Here is a 21,131-nt window from a genome sequence, read left to right on the forward strand (position 1 = left end):
CATCTATGTTCAGCTTAGTCCACCCTTTTGGTGGCTTGTGCCATGCAATATTAATAAGAATTTTAGGAGGAGTGAAGATGCTTTTTTCAGTGAGCAGTTTATATTCAGTAGTCTCTTTAATGATAAAGTCACCATTTATTGGGGAAGTGGTGTGCTTATGATTGTTATTGTTCCTATTTGTCCATGTATACCAAATAATGAACGGGAAGAGAAAGTCCCAATTTATGAGATTATTTGTAATTGGGTAGTTAAAAGTCTTGAGTTGGATTAGCCAGTGATCACCTGAAACTTTCTAGTAGTGATGCCACCCAACCCTTTCCTAAAAGGGCTTGATTGCCTTACAGCTAAAGAAAATGTGAATAATAGATTCTTCCTCGTTATTTCTACATACCGGACACATTGGATCTAAATTCAAACCAATTCTCGCCAGGTATTGTCTATAAGGAATCTTGTTATGGAGACATTGCCACAAAAGGAATTTTATTTTATAGGGACAATTTAGCTTCCAAATCCATTGGAAATCCAGATAGTTGATTTTTGAAGACTCAAGTAAATTAAAGCAAGTTTTAGTTGTGAAAAAGCCTTTGGTAGTTAGTGACCATATAGGGATGTCGCTCCTTGGGCCTTTTCCCTGAATTCTCAACTTTTTAATAGTGTCCTTAATGTGATTTGGGATATCATTAGAAAAATTATCAAGTTCCCAATTTTTCCCATTTTGTAAGTCCTTTAATTTTATGGCATGTTCACTTTTTTCAAGAGGGCCTTCCACAGTACCTCTAAGGTTTCCTACCCCAGGGATCCAATTAGTTTCCCAAATATTAATGTTTGAGAGGATGTGGGGGACCAAGTGATTCCTTTAGAGCATAACTCCCAACCCTTTTTAATGCTTCTCCAAATAAAAGAGTTTTTATTAATAACATTATTTGAAGTATAGGTGGAGATTATAATAGTAGCCCAAGGAGAGGTGGGATTTGTGAGAAATCTCCAAACCACACTAGCCAAAGTACATAGGTTCTTTGAAGTGGCACTATGTATTCCTAGACCACTATTAGATTTTGCTTGGCAAATGGTAGACCAATTAATAAGGTGCATTTTTTTCTTCTCATTGGTGGACCCCCAGATGAAATCCCTTTGCACCTTGTCAATTTTATTGAGAATCTTTTTTGGTAGTATGGTATATTGCATATAGTGATTTGGAATTGAATTTAAACAAGAGTATGCCAGCGTAGTTCTGCCAGCTATATTAATGAAATTCATTTTCCAAGCAGCTAGATGGGATCTCATTTTATCAATTATGAATTGGTAGTCACTTGGCCTAGGAGAGTTATTTAATATTGGGAATCCTAGGTAGGTGCCAAAAAACTCACTTTTCCTAAAACCCAGTATGTTAGTTATATCTTTTATGTCGGATTCAGGACAATTTTTTGAAAACAAAATTTTAGATTTCGAGAGATTAATTTTTTGCCCAGAAATTTTACAAAAATAGTCAAGACCTTCTTTGATGGAGTTACACGACTTCTTATTGGCTTTAGCCATCAAAGTGAGATCGTCCGCAAAGAACAAGTGAGAAAAAATTGGACTCTTCCTTCTAGTGGTTATAGGATCCCATTTCCTTAAGTCTACTTGATAATGAATATATCTTGAAAGCATTTCTAGACAAAGTATGAAGATATATGGAGCAATGGGGTCCCCTTGTCTAATTCCCCTAGTTGGCTCAAAAGAGTTTGTGACAGATCCATTTATTTGGACAGATATCGAGCTAGTTGTAATACAATTTAACAGAAGTTTTGAGAACTTGGGAGGAAATTTAAAGTATTGAAGGGTATAGTGTATGAAAGACCATTCAATACGATCAAAAACTTTTTCCAAATCGATTTTGAGGATCATTTGACCTTTTTTCCCTTTAATCTCTTTAAGTTTGAAACTATATCTTGGATAATAATAGTATTATCAGAAGCTCTTCTATTCTTCATAAAGCTAGTTTGGAAGGGACTAATTAGGTTATTTAAAAAAGGTTTTAGTCTATTAGCTAGTATCTTTGTGATTATTTTGTATATCGTATTACACAAACCAATTGGCCTAAAATTCCTAATGTTGTTTGCATTAGGTATTTTGGGTATTAGATAAATGTAGGTAGTATTAATAATGGGAGGGATTACTTGGCTGTCGAATATGTCTGTACAAAGTTTCACAACTGAAGGACCTATGATACTCCAATATTTTTGGTAAAAAAAAAAAGGTGAAGTCCATCCGGTCCCGGGGCTTTAAAAGGCTTCAAAGAAAAGATAGCCCTTTTGATTTTAATTTCTTACAAGGGTCTATCTAGTGCACTAATGTCAACTTGGCCAGTATTTGAACTAAGGTTTAGGGGGTTTCTCCTACTGGTCATTGCATGGGAAAAGGTAAAAATGTCCTTAAAATAATTATTGACATAATAAGAAGTGGATCATTGATCCAATAACACATATCATCTTTAAAAAAATTAATTTTATTACGTATCTTCCTATTTGAGGCACAAATGTGAAAAACTTTTGTGTTGGAGTCACCTTCGTTTAGCCACATTTTCCTAGATCAAATCTTCCAGTAATCTTCTTCAATTAAGAGAAGGTCATTGTAATCTTTTTTTTAATTCTTTTTCCAGATTTTGTAAGAAACTACTTGTACCATGGTTCGAGATTTGTATGTCATTTAGACGAGCTAATAACCTACTCTTTTTTCCCATTATGTCACCAAACGTATTAGCTTTCCATTTCTTTAGGCATTGAACAAAATGTTGACAGTTCCTAAGGTAATTTGGATCACACCACATTTTTTCTAATAGGGGTTGCAATTTCGGGTGATTACACCAAAAAGTTTCTAGTCTAAAGGGTTGTTTGTGGAGGAGTCGACTTATAAGAATTAGTTCGACTAGAATGGTGTTGTGATCCGAATACGTTTTAGGTAGATGAATTATAGAGCTATTAGGGAATAATTCAATCCATTTATCATTACCAAAAATCTTATCCAACCTCTCCATTATTAAGCCATTTCTTTTATGCCTATGATTGGACCATGTAAACTTGCACCCCTTGAATCCAAGATCAACTAGATTGCAACTATTAATCTTGGACCAAAGGAATTTTGCCCGTGAATCTTTTATAGGCCAACCACCAAACTTATCATTAGCAGTAAACACATCATTAAAATTCCCTCCCACCATCCAATGACCTATATGGTTTCTACTAATTTTTTTTAGGTTATCCCACATAGCGTTTCTATTATATAAATCAGTGCTAGCATAAATAGTACTAAAGAGCCATTATTTATGTATAGGTAATACCTCAATCGTTGCATGAATTTCCTGATTTCTACGAACGAAGTTTTGGACAGTCACCACCTAATGGTTGTATAGCAGCACAATTCCTCCAGCCTGGACATTGGATGGAACTTCTATCATTTCTGTGAAGCCAAATTTATTGAGTAATTTAACATGTCTTCCCATTCTTGTTTCCAGTAAAGCCACTATGCAAGGTCTATGTGTGTCGACCATCTCTGTGAAATTCCTCCTAAAGTTTTCATTATTGCCACCTCTTATATTTCAAATAATAATATTTTTTGGATGATTCATGGAGACATTAAAGTTTTGGTTTGGTGGTTCCCCATTTTCCCTCACGGTTCCCAGAATAGGGTTCCTTCTCAAAGGTAGTGCTAATATCATGGCCATGTTCCCCATAGTTGGATCCTGGGGTGGCTTGATGTCCATCGAGTATTTGTACAATGCTAATGGGCTGTTGAGTACGTGCCTCTTTTCTTGCATCTCCGTAAAGAGAAATACCTTTACCCCGTCTAGGCTTGAGAACTCTAGGATTCGTTCTAAGATTATATTGAGAGTTTCCTCCTCCTCCATTTCTGCCTCTACAGGTTCTAGGTTTTGGTCTTGTTGTTGGGGTGGTAATGGGGGTTGATGGGGTGGTTGAGGAATGTTTTGCTCCTGGACTGGTGGAGGATTCTCCCAAGGCATGAAGATAGGGTTGAATTGAGTTAGTGTGTCTAGAGGAAAGAATGACATGTCCAGAAGAGCATTGTGAGGGTATATGGGGTTGAAGTGAGGGGGTAAATTCTAGTGATTTCTTATTGCATGCACTAGTTGAGAGTTTACTGAGGGAGTTAGGGGTTGTAGGATGTTGTTTAGCCAACCTTGGTTGAGGTAGTTGTTCATGGCTAGTCTCATGCCCTCCGCTACTAGTTGAGCAGAATACTAGGTGTTGTGAAGAATCACAATAGAGTCTTGGCCGTTGAATTGTAGATTGAATGATACTGCATGGCCAATTAATCCCATTTCCACCCATGATACTGGTTGATAGTCCTGTGCTTGTGGTGGTTGGACGTAAATTATCTGAGGATTTTCTACTTGTGGAGGAAAGGGTGAAAGGTTTTCCATGACAATTGCTCTGCGTTGCCTTAGGATCTGTATCAATCTGGGACATCTTCTTATGGTTGAAGGAATTCTGGGCATTTTGAGGAGAGATAGGAATACCTAACGTTTCTAACTTAGGCGTGTGAGCGGGCTAGGGAAAGCTTGAGAAGGATTGGGTGGTAGGGTAATGATTTGGTGTTCCACTTGCATGGCTTTTGGTTGCCCAATGCCATGGTTTATAGGTATTTCCTCTATAGGAATAGTATCCATTACTTGGTTATTTTGATTGGACAAATGTAAGCCTTGGCCATCTTTATTTGCCATTTGGCTTACATGCTCAGGGAGGGAGAGATTATGAGATCCTAAAGGAAGATTTTTGTTCGGATTTTTGGTTAAAGTAGTATAATTACCAATAGATTTTATTTTATTAGTAGGGAGGGTAGTGGATGTATTATTAGTAGAAGGATTACAAAAGTCATTTCCCCTTAATTCTTGCATGGGGTCATTTTTCCTTTTTTTTGAGTTAGACACGTTAATATCCAACGTGGCACAATTCTTATTGTGTTGGACATTTGTTCTTTTGCATGGGTAGTATTAGGATTATTAAGAAAATTCTTATTATTTTGGATGGTTTATTAGTGGTTTCCTCTAAAATCATGTGCTCATTTTCTAGGATATTAAAATTATTTTTAATTAGTAGAGAAGTGGTGGTTTTGGCCATGGTTGCCGGATTTCTCACCATTGAGTTGGCAGTATTAGTTTTATCAACCATTATATCTATTGAAGTAGGGGAGTCCTTTAAATCCTTTTATTTGTACTGTAAATATTTTTTATCAAGATACTTACCAGTGCTAGCATTGAAAAGCTTAACGGGGATACCTGGACCTTTGGAGTTATTGATTGGCTTGGTGGTATTTTGATGAATGTTCCTTTGTGCTGGCCTTTTTCCCTTACTAAACGAGATTGTTTTCCACTCCTCTTCTTGTTTTTCCATCACTGAGTTGGTTGCATGTGCTTCAGTTCCTGCTTTAATAGCCATGTCATCTAATTTGTTAAAGGTGCATCGATTTTTTGTGTGTCCCAGCCTACCACAATTTGTGCATAGGAAATTATCTCCTTCGTGGTGGATATGTTGTTTGTGTTGTCCCACATATAGAAATGGTTGAACTGGAATTTCTAAGGGGAGTTCAACACATAGCCTTGCATATCTTCCCCTTAGTGTAGTTGAGGTACAAACATTCACCTTTAGTAAACGACCAATTGCATTGCCAATTTTTTGTAGTATTTTTCCATCGTAAAATTCGGTAGGCAGTTGTGGGAGCCTAATCCAAACAGCTGTTGTTGTCAACCTTTCTTTGGAAGCTACAAAATTTGGTTTCCATTTTGTAATGGAAAGGAAGTGTCCGTAAATAAACCAAGGGCCTTGTTGAATAGCTTTTTCCATATTGTCCTTTTTTTTGAACTTGATTATAAAGTAGTCCTCGCCTAGATAAATCATTTGAAAATCTTGCGTTGGCCTTCATAAGTCTTGGATTTTCTTTTGCAAATAGTGGTGCACCATGCGGTTGGCCACTAATTTCACTAAAATAGCATACACCCATGGTTCGTAAATTCTTTGTCTATCTTCTTCTGACAAAGCAATCACTTTGATACCTCTTGTAATGAGGGAATTCTGATTGTAAGTCCTTTCTTCCGCTTGAAAGCTATCTGTTAACTCTATATCTTTATGGTTTAGGTTAGCATCAAACATCATCGGATTAGATGTTGTTAGCATGTCCTTGAAGGATAACTTAGTATCTAGGTTGGATTGTATGAAATGTCATGATCAATAACAGGTGGTTTGGGTGGTTTTTGGCTTGGGGATTCATGATTCTGGAGTTTCATTTGAGAAGTATTATGATAATGTTTGGTTGAGTGTATTTTTGTGATATCGTCAAAACTACATCGAAAATTGATGCAAAAGCGAAAATTACGCTATTAAGTTAAGTTGACAGACAAAACAAGTAACATTTGATATCAAAGTTCCCAATTGGGATATACATATATATGTAGTAAGCAAAAACTATTGTATATATCCACATATTAAATTTTATTTGATAAATTAAGTAAACAAATAGTACTCAAAAATATTATTGATAAATTTAAATATCGAAATAATTATGAGAAAGCCTCAAGTTAAATTTCAAGTCTAATAAAAAATTATATTATTATTCTATATTAATTACTGAAAATTTATATGAAATTTAATAATATTAGGGAATGGATAATATAATTAGATAAGCAAGGAATAAAATATAAATTTGTGAGCAAATATATAATATAAGTCTTATAATTAGAACTAATATGCGAAAAGTCACATATATACACGTAAATAAATCATAATAAACAAAGGAAGAATACGACAACAAAGAATCAAGGGATAGCGTAAAAATATATAAACTAATTAAATTTCTCATGCAGGAAATTTCAATTAATAAATAGAACTGATAACTTCATAATAAAAAAAATACAAAAATACTTGTTTACCCTAAAATTCAGTAACAATTTAATTTGTCTTGTGATTTTAAGAATATGTGATTTACTTCAATTCCAATTGATAAACAAGGAATTAAATAAATATATTAAAAGAATAAAGTAGATCAACTAGTATATAAGCTAAATCTCGACCTCGACCTATGACAGTCCCGAGGTATGATGATGGGGATAAATGATAAAACAACTCTAAAGAATAGTAAATGAAATAGCAAAAGAGTAATGCGCGTATATTTTCTTATCAGTAAACAGTGGGTTACAAATGAATGGGATCCCTCTTTATATAATAGAGAAGTCCTAAATAAGGTACACGTCTAATTACAGTACAAAATCATATTCGATAACTGTCTAACCGCCGAAGACCAATCCATTCCAAAATTTACGCCGTGATCTCCGGCCCGTTGTGGGTATCACGCTCTTTCCGTTGTTGAATAATAACGGTATCATCTTGAAGCATGCCTTCTTCTGACCTCAGTAAACGATATCGACCTAGACATTGGAAAGGAGCTTCGACCCCGAGCTCGGCGTCTTGGCCTTCCGACGTGGTTTCATTTTTCCCATCGAAGCACGAAATCGGGTAGCCTCGATTTCTACCATATGCAGATAGTCCCCTCGTTTCTTATAATAAAATGATAAGAAACGACTTGATCCTCAATTTTCTGGAGGTCCCGATAATGACATCATCCCCGTGATGTAAGTGCTCGAGTTGACTGAAACATCCCGTCAGTTCGGTTCCCTAAACCTTAAATGCTTGGCAGTGACGGTCGGCCACTAGCCCCACTGAACCGTCGCCGTGAACCTATAAATACATGTTTCCCATTTGAATTAAAACTTTACATTCATCTTCACCAATTTCTCTAAATCTTTTTCTCTCTCCATCTCTTCTCTTCCACCGCCTGTTGATTCGATATTTAGGACATATAGCACAAAACTTCACTTCTTTCCGCTTCATCTCCTTTGAATCTATGGAAAAAAACCCCCAAAACCATCCCTCCAAATAAGAAAGCCTCTTCTTCTTCTTCCGGCCGGCCGACGACAAAACGTCAGTGGAATCGTTTTTTCACGAGATTATTCCTTGCCCTTGTATCCTAAAAATGATTTCAAAGTCGAGAACCCTCCGTCGGTCCCTAGCCGATGTGAACACGTATCGAGGTATATTTGCACGATAACAGCGAAATAGCTCGAAGTCATGAAGGAGGATTGCAACTGGGGGCCCGAGGTTGTGGTAAATATCCCCGCCCCCGAAGAAAGCATCTCCACTTACGCGGAGGGGTTTCTAAGTGTTTACACTTATCCCTTCACATTGGGTCCCCTCGACCCAGTTATCGTCAATTTCTACAAGACATACCAGGTTACCCTCGGTCAGGTTCACCCATCGTTCCGGCGCATAGTGATTATGCTCCGCTTCTTCTCTGGTAAGGCCAAGGGGTTGGAATTCACTCTCAACCATCTTATATAACTGTATCGACCAAAGTTCTATCGAGGATTAATTAAGCTTCAATGCTAATCAACGAAGTCCTTTTTTGGAAGCATCGATGAGGACAAAGAATGAGGTTGGATGAGGCTGTTCATGCAGGTAAGGACCTTCGACCTCATCCCCGAGGAGAAGATGTCGTTCCCTGAGAAGTGGAACCCCGATTGTAAGTATTAGCCACTAATCTTCGTATTTTATTTTTTGCTTTAGGTAACACTTTAATCTGTTATGCAGCGGTACCTGGATTACTTACACGGTCTCTAACCTTGAAAACTGGGTTCGGAAGCTGGCTGCAACTTCCTCTCATGCCGAGTGCTGCTGGCGTGACTTGGAAAGGGGTAGATGAGAGGCTAAAAATCATGGTAATTTCATTTTGTATGCCTATGACATAATTTTTGGAACATTTCCTCTTACACATATTTGACTTCCTTTTACGCAGGCCTCGAGGATATTTCTGAATTGAGGCCGCCCCACCGGGGGAAGAGATGGCTCCCAAATCGGCCAAGGACAAGAAGAGGTGAAGGGCCTCGCCTTCTGATACCCTAGAGCCTAAGAAGAGTAGGGCTCATAAGCCGAAGTACGGCTCTGCTATTCTGTCTGCTGGCAAAGCTACGAGATGAAGAAAAGGAGGGAGAAGACGCCGATTGTGAGCTAGTGCCTCGAAAGAGGGGGAGCGTCGAGGCTCCAAAAATATTTGAGCTAGTGGTGGTTGAGGAGACTCATCCTTGGACTGAGGAGATCTTGGAAGGTACTCTGAACAATGTCCCCGATCCATCGGGGGTAAAAGATACTTCCTGCCGTGATAAACAAACCGCGAGTGTTTTCGAAGGGTCTGGTAGTAGGCCTTTTCGAAAGGGAGAGAGCGTCCCAAGTGACTCTCTTGAGGAAATTAATGTCGACGATTCGCCGCCTGGCCCTTTATTCTTTGAAGGGAAGTTTTGGGCGGCTCTATCCTTGGAGACCGCCAATGTAGGAACGACCCATGATGGGGAAGAAATATTTCGTGGCTGCCTTATGGGGGTCTATTGTAATGACCCGGCCGGTCGTTTCATGAGTTACCACTCCATTTCACCCATTTCTGCTTTCTCATGCATTGTTCAGCTACGTTTCTTCGTATCGTGTTGGCTGGTTCGAACTTGGAGTAGTTTTGGAGTGTTATGAATCTCTTTTTGGGAAGCTTTAGTTGGAAAAGTCAATCGGAAGTTGACTTGTGAGTAAATGATCTAGGAACTTGGATTTTATGGTTCGAATAGTCTCGTGAGGTGATTTGGGACTTAGAAGCATGACCAGAATGTATTTTGGAGGTCTGTGGTAGATTTAGGCTTGAATTGGCGAAATATGAATTTTGGCATTTTCCGGTTGGTAGTGAAAATTTTGATATCGAGGTCAGAATGGAATTCCAAAAATTGGAGTAGGCCCATTGTGTCATTTGTGACGTGTGTGCAAAATTTTAGATCATTCGGATGAGGTTTGATAGACTTTTTGATCGATTACAAAATTTGAAAGTTTTAGAATCCTTAGGCTTGAATCCGCGGGTGATTTGGTGTTCCGGTGATGTTTTGAGTATTTTGAGGATCGATACCAGTTTGAATAATGGTATATGACTTGTTCGTATTTTTGGTTGAGGTCCTAGGGGCCTCAGGATGATTTCGGAAGGTTATCGAAAAAATTGGAATTGAGTTTGGGCAGCTTCAGTTGCTGATCCTGTCATAACCGCATCTGCAGATTGGGGACCGTAGGTGCGGGCCTGCTGAAGCGAAGAAAGGGCCACAAATGTGATCAAGGTAGTGAAGGGCAGGAGCCGCATATGCAGTTAGCTGATTACACCTGCGATGACGCAGGTACGGGTAATTGATCGCGGGTGCGCTTTTGGGCGATTAAGTGACTTTCGCAGGTGCGACCTGTTGGACCGTAGGTGCGGTCGAGCATGTGTGCGTTTGGGACCGCATGTGTGGAATCCCTGGGCCAGAAGCTATATAAGCTTTCCTTCACAATTTTCAGCTTGTTCCTCCATTTTTGAATTGGATTGAGAGCTTTTTGGGAGGATTTGAAAAGGGATTCAAGTGATAACACTTGGAGGTAAGATTTTGAACCCAATACCTGATTCTATGGCATTATTTCACTGATTAGGCTTAAAATTATTGGAAATGAAGGGTTAGAAATTGGAGAATTAGGTCTTGGGATTGGAGAATTTCCATTGAGTGTTTGAGGGGCCATTTAGGGTCCGATTTTGACGTTCTTGGTATGTATAGATGCATGGGAGGATAAGGATCATATTGATGTGATTTTTATTCGATTCTGAGACGTGGGCTAGGGGGTCAGGTTTGACCAATTTCGGATTTTTGGTGTAATTTGATTATTTTCGCATGGGCTTCGTTCCCTTAGCATATATCAATGTTATGGTTCTGATTTTGGTTAGATTCGGGGCATTTGGAGGCTGAATCGAGAGGCAAGGGCGTCGCAGGCTAGAATTTGGCTTGGGTTGAGGTATGTAACACTTCCAAACTTGGTTCTGAGGGTTTGAAACCCCGAACTATGAGGTGATGCAAATGGCAAGTGACGGGCTTGTGGGCATGCACCATGAGAATTGCGGCTTGGATCATTCCATGGCACCGCTTAGTAAATCTTTCTTACTTCTATCCGTGTTTCTATCTTATGAATAAGTAAATGTGTTGTGAAATCATGCTAGATATTTTGTTAAGGCTTCACGCCGATACTGTTGAGACCCGAGAGGTCATTTCCGGTTGTCATATCATTAGCTTCATTGATATTCTGTAGTCAGTCCTGTTCATGCATTTTATATCATGTCTCAGTCTCAGTTATAATTAGTTGGCACATCATATCATTGTTTTGGGCTAGTTTTATGACATTGTGAGCCCGTAAGTGTGAGACTGGAGAGTGATAACTGAGTGAGGTCGAGAGCTTGACTGTGAGTTACAGTATAAGGGATCAGGCTGCACGCTCCAATGGTTATGTTGATGATTATGATAGCGCTTGGACTGTAGGAGAACCTCCGAAATCTGTAACACACCCCTAGTGAGCGCAATTGATGATATTGCGGGATAGATCTTCCCTAGACATGGATCTTGTCCGAAGTATTATACCTGGAGATGGATCTTCTCCATAGGGCTGGAATGGCCTTCCTCGGTACTCGATGACTGCGATCAGTGATATATATACTCCATAATAGATCTTCCCTGGGCCGAATTTCCATATACAGTACCGAGTGGTGGAGCACTTGTGAGTGGAGGTACACAGAACATTGATCACGCTATATGCGCATGGGTACATAGATATTTCATGAGTTTTATACTCCGTACTGTTCAGACTCTATCATTTACTGTTGAGATTTTACTTGAACTGCAAGTATGTCTACTTTCTATACAGTTTAATTGTATTACCTGTTGAGGTTTGGTTCGTCACTACCTGTCAGTCCATAGTTTGGACTTGTTACTTACTGAGTTGGTGTACGCACGTTACCCCCTACACCTTTTGTGCAGATCCAGTTATTTTAGACCATGGTAGCGGTTTCTGATCATATAAGTTGGAGGCTTTTCCTTGGAGATTCCGAGGTAGCTGCCTGGCGATCCACTTTCCCCTTCTCCTTCCTTATCTTCCTCTTAGTATATTTTTTGGATATTCTCAGACTATGTTAGTCTTGCTTATTTTGAACAGTTGTAGTATTTTGCTCATGACATAGTGACACCCGATGTTGGACTTGTATTTATTTCCACTTGTTTTGATTTCTACTTTTACCTTTCATCGGATTTCTATTATAAATATAGTTAATCATAAGTTTTAAATGAAACATGGTTTTTTTGGAAATAAGTTGGCTAGCCTAGTTTTACGATAGGCGCCATCACGATCAGGTCGATTTTTGGGTCGTGACATCTATGATGTTTCCGACCTAAATGCGACTATGGTTTTTGATGAGGCCCATCGTACCCTAAACCAGGTAAACTTCATCCCCCTTATTATGTTTGTTTTTACCTCCTCCTCACTGATTTTTTTCATTTCTCCATAGGTTCGAGTGCTCCATCGGGAAGCGTTCAACAAATCCTAAACTTAGCTGAACCAGTGTGAGGCTGATCTCAAAAGGCTTACTGAGGTGAGAGATGCTCTCAAATGCCTCTATGTGCAGAAAGAGGAGGAGCTCAAAGACCTCCGAGCTGAATTGGCCAAGGCTCGTAAGGAAGAGGCCGAGCTAGACGATCAGGTAACTAACCTTTTGAAAGAGTACGGTCTCTACCCACCTGTGGAGGGTAATACTTCAATATCTTAGTTGCAGAAAAAGCTGGAAAGGATCGAGCTGCTTCAAGGGGAGGTCGACCAAGTCAATGCCAACTATGATCGGTGGAAGGAGAACCTGGACCGCCTTGCTGTGGAGAAAGAGGCTGCTTTGGCTAAACTGGCGTCGGCCGAGGTCCAACTTCACGGTTCTAAAGAGAAAGGTTCATCCCAGGCCAAACGAATAGAGGAGCTCGAAGCCAAGCTTGCTGAGGCCAAGGCAGAGGTCGGGGAGATGAAGATTGCAGCTGGAAAATCCATAGCCGTGTACTTGGCCGATGCCGAGGCTACTCAGATGTAGCTAAGGGAGGCTTTCGCTTGAGAGCGATGAAACAATGACTTGACAAAGTGACAATCCTAGAGGGAAACCCTCGAAGAAATCCACGCTCGAGGTTTTGACCTCTCCGAAGAGATAGCTGAGGCTAAGGTGCTTGAAACTGATGCTTGATCTTTTTTCTCCTCCTCCGACAATGAGGACAACTAGGGCGGGTCCAATGATGGTGAGGGGCCCGAAAGAGAAGCTGACGCCGATGGAGAAACCATCCCCGGGCATAATTAGAATTTTATTTTTCTTTCCTTTTTTGCAAGACCCTTGTTGGTATCTAGTACATATTCTTCTTCATCAATATATATAAAAGAAAATATCTTTTGAATGCCTTGTAAAAATTTCAACACAACCTTATTCTTTGAACGGTGCGTTCGAGACTTTGGTTTTGGGTGACTCCCTCGAATCACCATGGCCGAGTTCAAATAAGGTTTGAACTCGAGGCATAGGACCTTTAGGGTTTATGTCGCATAATGGTGAGTCCCCGAGCCATAGTAAAGTTATTCTTTATTTAGGTTTGGGATAGTCGAACCCTTGGGTTTGGATGAAGTGAGAACAAGTTCTCGAACTCTAAGTGTATTGGCCCTTAGGCTTTTTAGATCGGGCCGATATGGCCTCCAAAAGATGGCTATTATCCCCCTCTTTCGGCTTAAAATACTTGGTGAAAATTTCTTTATGCCTTAGCATGTATTTTTTACTCATTGGGTTTTTCGAGGGTTCGATGTCGATTGAAACCCTTCTGCTTTTTTGTGCCTTAGCATGTTTGTGTTAAGATCCCTTAAGGTTTTTTGAGGGCTGATTTTATCGAAGCCCATTTTTATTATTTGCCGAGGGTAGCCTTTTTTAACTAGTTTTTTAAAGAATTTGAAGGCCTATTTTTGACTGTAGGATTCAGACGTTTCCGAGCCGCGTTAATTTGGTTGTAGACTTTGGGTATGCCTCTTGGGCTTATTGATATGCTCAAATGACACTTTAATAAATAGTTTAAGGTGGTCGGTGTCAAATATAATAACCCAAACAAGGGTGGGGTCGAATCCCACAGAGAATAAGTGTGAAAAGGTTACTCAAATAGTGTGTTACTTGGCTAAAGTCATAATTCTATCCGGTTAATGGTAACAAGAGTATGAATTGAGTTTGGTTTGAAGAAATAACTAATTGTGATATTGAGAATGTAAATAATTTGGTTAACAAAACCAAGGTTGTGTCCCATTCAATGAAGTGTAATGCTATCGGTGTTAATATGATATATTTCTAATGGAAGGTTCTTTTGATATGCAAATGATTTCTAAATGACTACCCAATATTTTCCAATAGTTGGATAGTATTTCCTCTTTATGATTTTTTCAAATATAAAAGAGTTGCAATTGAGAACAATCAGTATATGCCAAATAAAATCCACTTATTCCTAAGCGATTCTAGTAAACAAGGTTTAAAGCCTTGAGTCTTTGATATTTACTTCTACCAAATTCTAACCCACATTCCCAAGCAAAGTAAGAATTCATGGCACTTGTTAATGTTTGCAACCACCAACAATAAATAAAGAATGAGAAGTAAATAAATATCAACCAACCATTATACATATATTCAATGTTAAACACCCATTAACATAACACCCATTTAGGGTCCACAAGCTTAGTATTTAAAGTTAGCTACACATACTAGAATACAAAAAAATGAGAATATTTAATGCCATAAAGCTTACAAAGTGAAAGATTCTTGACCCAAAAGCTTCCAAAAGAGAGGAATATTAAAGCCTTGTATTGTATCTCCCAACATCAGACACGATGCCCCACAAAACTCCAATAAATCTATTTATAGTGGGTCAAAACTCGGGACAAAAGTTGGACAAAAAAATACCCTTTTCGGTTAAATATGCGACCGCATATCTGTCGCATAACAGACATGCGGTCCGCATTCTTGACATGGCCATCGCGTATTTCAACCCTAGTTTCCAGGCCTTCATCGTATTTATGGTTTGCAGTTCGCATTGTAGAAATGCGATCGCATTTTGCGTCGTATTTTCTACCTTCAGTAACCTTTATGTTAAGTTTGTGGTCGATTGTGCGGCTTGAAACAGGTTATGCGATCGCAGACTGAACTGCATTTCTTGCGCTGGACTTTGCCCAGAAAACTGCTGTAGTTTCCGATTTCAATGTGCATTCTGCGGCTCGCATATTAGATTTGCGATTCCTTTTTGCTCTTTTCTTGTCTTTCTGTGGCTTTTTGAATTTGTTTCCATGCTCTTAAGTCTTTAAACCTCATACACTGCAAAAACACTAAAATTACGTAAGTATAAAAGATAATTACATCTAAAGCAAGCTAAAATCTAAGCAATTTGTAGCAAATGTGCCGAAATTCTCCGGCACATTAACACCCCCAACTTAAACTCTTGCTTGTCCTCAAGCAACTAAGACAACACTATCCTATTCTAGAGTCCATCTACAAGTCCATCTACAAGATATGAAACAATAGCGACCATGGATGGTGTTTGTTGTTAGTACTACAAGCATGCATTTTCGATTGTTTTACCCTTCCTAAACCATCAATATATACAAGGAAACGAATCAACTTGTGAAATTTTGAGCCTCAAACAATGTGAAAAAATGTTACCCTCAGCTGAGTGCATTTGCATTTGACTCAAAAACTCAACTTTTGTCCAACCTCACAATTCATGTGCCCTCACTAGAAAGAAAGTCCCAAAATCACAATATTTACAATGACAACAAAAATGGACTAATTCACAAATACACTCACCCTCAAAAAGAGTTTCAAGTGTTACAACATACCATGCCATAGGCTTGCCCTTATTTTAATTCATCACTGTATTCTAAGAACGCTCAGTTGGAGATCCCATAAGGACTTTTTAATCTTGTAATGTAGGTTTGAGGAAGGGTCGGATAAGCATTTGGGTACAAGTTACTTCACCTTCCTTGAACACTAAACACATTCTTCTTTCTTGTTGCTCTTTGCTTCTTTTCAAACCATATAGCCTTCATTAGCTTCAACTTTTCCACCATTTAGCTACCTCAACTACCTCTTTTATTCTCTTCAAGGCTCCTTATGTATAAATACTCACACTTCTTATACTTTTTTCTCTTTCTTTTATTTTTGCTTTTGGAGCTTGAGTAGTTTCACATTTTGAGGTACACTTTCCTATGCTCATTGCATAACCTTGCCAATTTCCATCTTGACACTACACCCCCAACTTAGGCTTTTAGCCTCATTATCAATGCTCAAGGAGGGACAGGTTCAAAAGAGGGGATTATTTCATAAAAAGGAAAATGTTTGTAATGAGGTAGCCAAAGGAAAAGTTAAAGGCTCAAATGGGGTGACTAGTGATACTATCTGTACAATGGGTGGCTTGAAAGGCTAACTGGTTTTCCAAAAATCACAAAGACTGCCTAAGGTCATTTCTCCAACCAAATGTAATTATTATAAGTATTGAAAAACCAACCGGGAAAGTTCTAGATGGCAGAAGTAAACACAAGAATTATTTACACAAAGAGCTCACACACATGGCACATGAACTGTTTGGCTTACATTGTTTGAAGCCCTCGAGTCAACACATGGCAACTCAAAGCTTTCATCATATATACATGAATAACTCTAGGTAGACATAGAGTCACAGAGCGAGCCTCAAGTTCACATAGTTGATATCTTTTTTTTATTTATATTAATGGAAGGGTATATGCTATATACAGACACACATGCTTGAAACTAAACAAGTACACCAAACCGGTCAACATGCTTCATTCTACTGTCCTGGTTCTACTACTGGAAATCGCAAAACACCAATATATACAGAATCACAAAACACAAATGAGTACATAAGTTTCCTTATACCACAAAAACATAAACATGTACAACAGTTGCTAATTTCACACAAATATATACAAGGCTATCACCCCCAACTGAAAAGCATGCATTGTCCCCAATGCATAAGAACAAAAAAAATAGAGTTTAGGGGCTCCCTGAGGTGCACTAAGCATTATGGGAGTCAGAAGTCGGCTGAGTAGTGGTAGGGTCACCCTCTGAAACTGAAGCTGGGACCGATGAGATCTCGGTCTGAGGAGTGACCTCCACTGATGGAGGAGGGATCTCTGGCAGACCCAATACTAAAGCTTGGGCTTGTGAGCTGCTAGCCTCGCCCGCTGATGGTTGAGTGGCCGATGGATCTGCAAGGGCGGCCATGTCTGCTAGCGAATGTGTTATGGCTACTTGAATTGCTACATGTTCCTCGCCCTCGACTGTAGGAGCAACAATCTATTTATCCTTCTCCCGAGGGTCTTCATCCTCCTCCTCATCTTCTCCCTCTTGGCCCTCCTCACCCCCAGATTCTATAGAGTGCCCGGAGTCCTCCTTAGAAGGTATCTCAAAATGTGCAGGAGGAGCTGGATACTGGGAAGCTCCGGTAGTCGGAGGTGCAATGTCTGTTATCAGCGTGGAGAAGTCAAGGTCCAGGCGAGGTGCTATGGTGTCTGCTCCCTGCTCACCTTCCGTGGGCAGGAAGAATGATAGATCGCACTCCAAAGACTACATCTTGTGGAGTTCCATCTTCATAGTGGCAACTTCCTCCCGGAGCTTTGGCAAGTCACTAACCTCACCTCGCTCTATCTTCTCAACTCTCACCTCAAGCTGTTGCAGGCGATCCCCGTGCAATATTTGTTGTTGGAGTATTGTCATTGAGGACTGTATGGGAGTCAAGGCCTATCGGATGAGGGTAGGCAAGTTCTTCAGAAATGGTCTACCTTAGCGTTGGCATGCTGAGCTATGAAACCAAGCCACGACACAGCTGGCAGTGCAGTAGAAGGCTGAGAGGTGTGTTGTAAAGTGGGTTGTGAGGCGGAGGTGGATGCAACTGGGGGCTGAGGGGACACATGAGTCTGGGAATCTGAAGGCTCTACATCAGCCGGAACCTGAGCCTGAACCTCTGAGGGAGAAACAACATCACAAATGCGTATGATATCAATATCCTTCAGCTCCTTCCCTGTCTTATCAGTGTGTGGCATGGTAGGGACATTCACAGCCTTATAGTGGGTTGTGATCAAGCAGGGAAATGGAAGAGAAGTGGTGTGTTGCTTTGCCCGGATCCCTATCTCTCAGAAGATAAGAGCTCCCACATCAATCTTAATACCCGCCATAATACATGCAATGAGAAGAGCTTTCTGAATGAATATGTCAGTCTCGTTTCTTGATGGTATCAGTCGTGAGGTGACAAAGTGGAGCCAAAATCAACCCTCTCGTGTGAGATCCTCCTTGTATATTTTGTACACAGGGTTGATCCAAGCATGAGTCCCCTTTGCTATCACCGAAGCAATCCAACTATGCTCATTTTCCCTATTTTCCCATTTGGCAGCATACTCAGCTGTGCCCGGTCTCCAGCCAGGGAAGTACAGCTCATTAATTGTCTTACTGCTACAGAACACACTCTTCTCCCGAACCAGGACAGTGTCACAAAAAATCCTATTGCGTTTTTGGTGAGCAATGCTGAAGGCTCCATACGATGCATAGAACTCACGGACAAGAGTCTCATTATAGACAACAGGCGGTTCAGTGAAGCACTCCCATTTTCGGCCAGGATTTTCTGTTTGGTGAGCCCCTCTCTATATAGTGCCCTAGACCCATCAACCCCAAATAAGAGTTAGAAGTCATCTCCGCTTTTCCTTCTTGGCTCAGCTTGTAGGTCAACTGAGGTTAATATCTCCTCCTCATCAGACTGGGAGGGACATGGAACATTAGGGTCCGTTCGTGATCATTTTGCTTGTGACGCATGACGACAGGAGGATGCCCTTTTTTGGGCAGAGGCTGTATGCTTCTTGGGAACCATATCTACACAAAAGTGAGATGTGAGCGACATTGTAGGCAACAGTGAAAAGAAAATAGAAAAACTCAAGAAAAAGTTAAGAATGCAATAGGTTATGTGGTCGCATAACCACTATGCGGACCGCAAACTTGTCGCAAACTTGATAGCTCTTTAACTGATCTAAGTCTGCGATGGGTTATGTGATTGCATAAACACTATGTGGTTCGCATAACCATCACAAACTTTATTACATAGAAAATAAAATTACAAAATGTGATCGCAAATTCCACCGCAAAGTGGGAAATGCGATCGCAAAATGGCCGCAGAAAGCATGTTATTAAACTAGGTGTTCTGTGTCAGTATGCGGTGACTTTGCGGTCGGCATATCAATTATGCGATCACAAAGTCACCGCATTTGATCATCTTCCTCAGCCAGATAGGGTTTAGTTATGCGGCAGAAATGCGGCCCGCATTTTATTTTGCGAGCCGCAAACTTCATTGTTCCCAACGTTTGAACTAACTATCAATAATGGCGGACCTAATTTTCACTACCCAGAACCACCAAAACACACTACTTAACTAAGAGCACATTACAAACAGGTCTCTTACTACAAAACATGAAAGAAAACACAGAAGAAAAAAAAAGAAAACATGAAGCAAAAAATAGGAGAAACAAGAACAAGAACAAATGTAAAACCAAAGCTTGCAATATTGGAATTGGGACAAGGAAAATATAACAGTGACGTTGTTTATGAGCACACTTGGAATTTTAGTTCATGCACTAGTCATTTTTGCCTTCTCCGTTCCTTTTCTCTTTTTTTTTTCGTTTTGTTTTGTTTTTGATAAAATAAAAAAAATTCTTTTTGTTTGTTTTGAATGAAGAGATGCGAGGGGTATATCTACACGATTTGCGGTGGGTAAGTCACCGCATAACACACTATGCAACTGCATAAGTGTTATGCGGTGGAATCAACAGAGTTGCTGGAGTGCCAAAAGTGTGGTGCACTATGCGATCACATAGTGAAAATGCGGTCCGCAAAGTGCATAACTTGTCGTATCTTTATAACCAATTTTACCCAAACACACTGTGTTGGTTTGTCACCAAAATGCGATCCGCATGGTGAAAATATGACCGCATATGTGCAACAAACTACCCAAGGTGATTTTTCTTCCTTTTTTCATGCAATCTACCCCATGTTATGATCTTTTGAATCCCCTGCACTCTAACACAAACTTTAAATTGTTCAATTAAATCTATCTAACAAAAAATTAAAAACTTAAAGGCAAAAATGGGTGTTACCACACATGGGTTGCCTCCCATGAAGCGCTTGATTTATTGTCGCGGCACAACAAAGTTGGCGTTCCTTTGGATTCACTCATTGGTCGGGCATGGACCATCTTTGAGAGCCAGCTGCTCCACCAAATGTTTTTCTCCATCTGTGCCCAAGTAGGCTTAACTCGCTGGCCATTCACTTTGAAGGTTCGGAGTCCATCCTCTGATTCTAGTTCCACAACACCAAAAGAAGAGACATTTACCACCTTGAACGGACCAGACCATTTTGATTTGAGCTTGCCCGGAAATAATTTGAGCCTTGAGTTAAAGAGAAAAACCAAGTCACCCGACTTGAACTCCCACTTCAAGATCATTTTATCGTGGACGAACTTCATCCTTTCTTTATACACAGCTACACTTTCATATGCATGGAAACAAAATTCCTCCATTTCATTGAGTTGTGTTAACCTCAAATTTGCAGCTTCAGCTTAGTCCAAGTTCAACCTCTTCAGAGCCCTCATGACTTTGTGTTCCAGTTCTATGGGTAGATGACAAGCTTTGCCAAAGACTAACCGATAAGGATAAGTGCCAATGGGAGTTTTGTACGTCGTACGGTACGCCCACAATGCGTCATCTAGCTTCCTTGACCAGTCGGTCCGATTTGCATTAACAGTCTTTGCTAGAATGCTCTTTATCTCCTGATTGGAAACTTCAACTTGGCCACTTGATTGGGGATGATAAGGTGTGGCCACCTTATGCTTGATGCCATATTTCTCTAGTAGCACTGTGAAAGCCTTGTTATAAAAATGAGACCCACCATCACTAAGAATGGCTCTAGGAGTGCCAAACTGAGCGAATATGTTTTTCTTTAAGAATGCGGTCACACTTCTTGCCTCGTTGTTTGGTAAGGAAATTGCTTCAACCCATTTGGACACATAGTCCATAGCTACCAAGATATATTTCATCCCACAAGAGCTTACAAAGGGACCCATATAATCAATTCCCCATACGTCGAAGATTTCAATCTCCATCACAAAGTGC

The sequence above is a fragment of the Nicotiana sylvestris genome, chromosome 10, assembly GCF_000393655.2.
Source record: "Nicotiana sylvestris chromosome 10, ASM39365v2, whole genome shotgun sequence".
NCBI classification, from domain to species: Eukaryota; Viridiplantae; Streptophyta; class Magnoliopsida; order Solanales; family Solanaceae; genus Nicotiana; species Nicotiana sylvestris.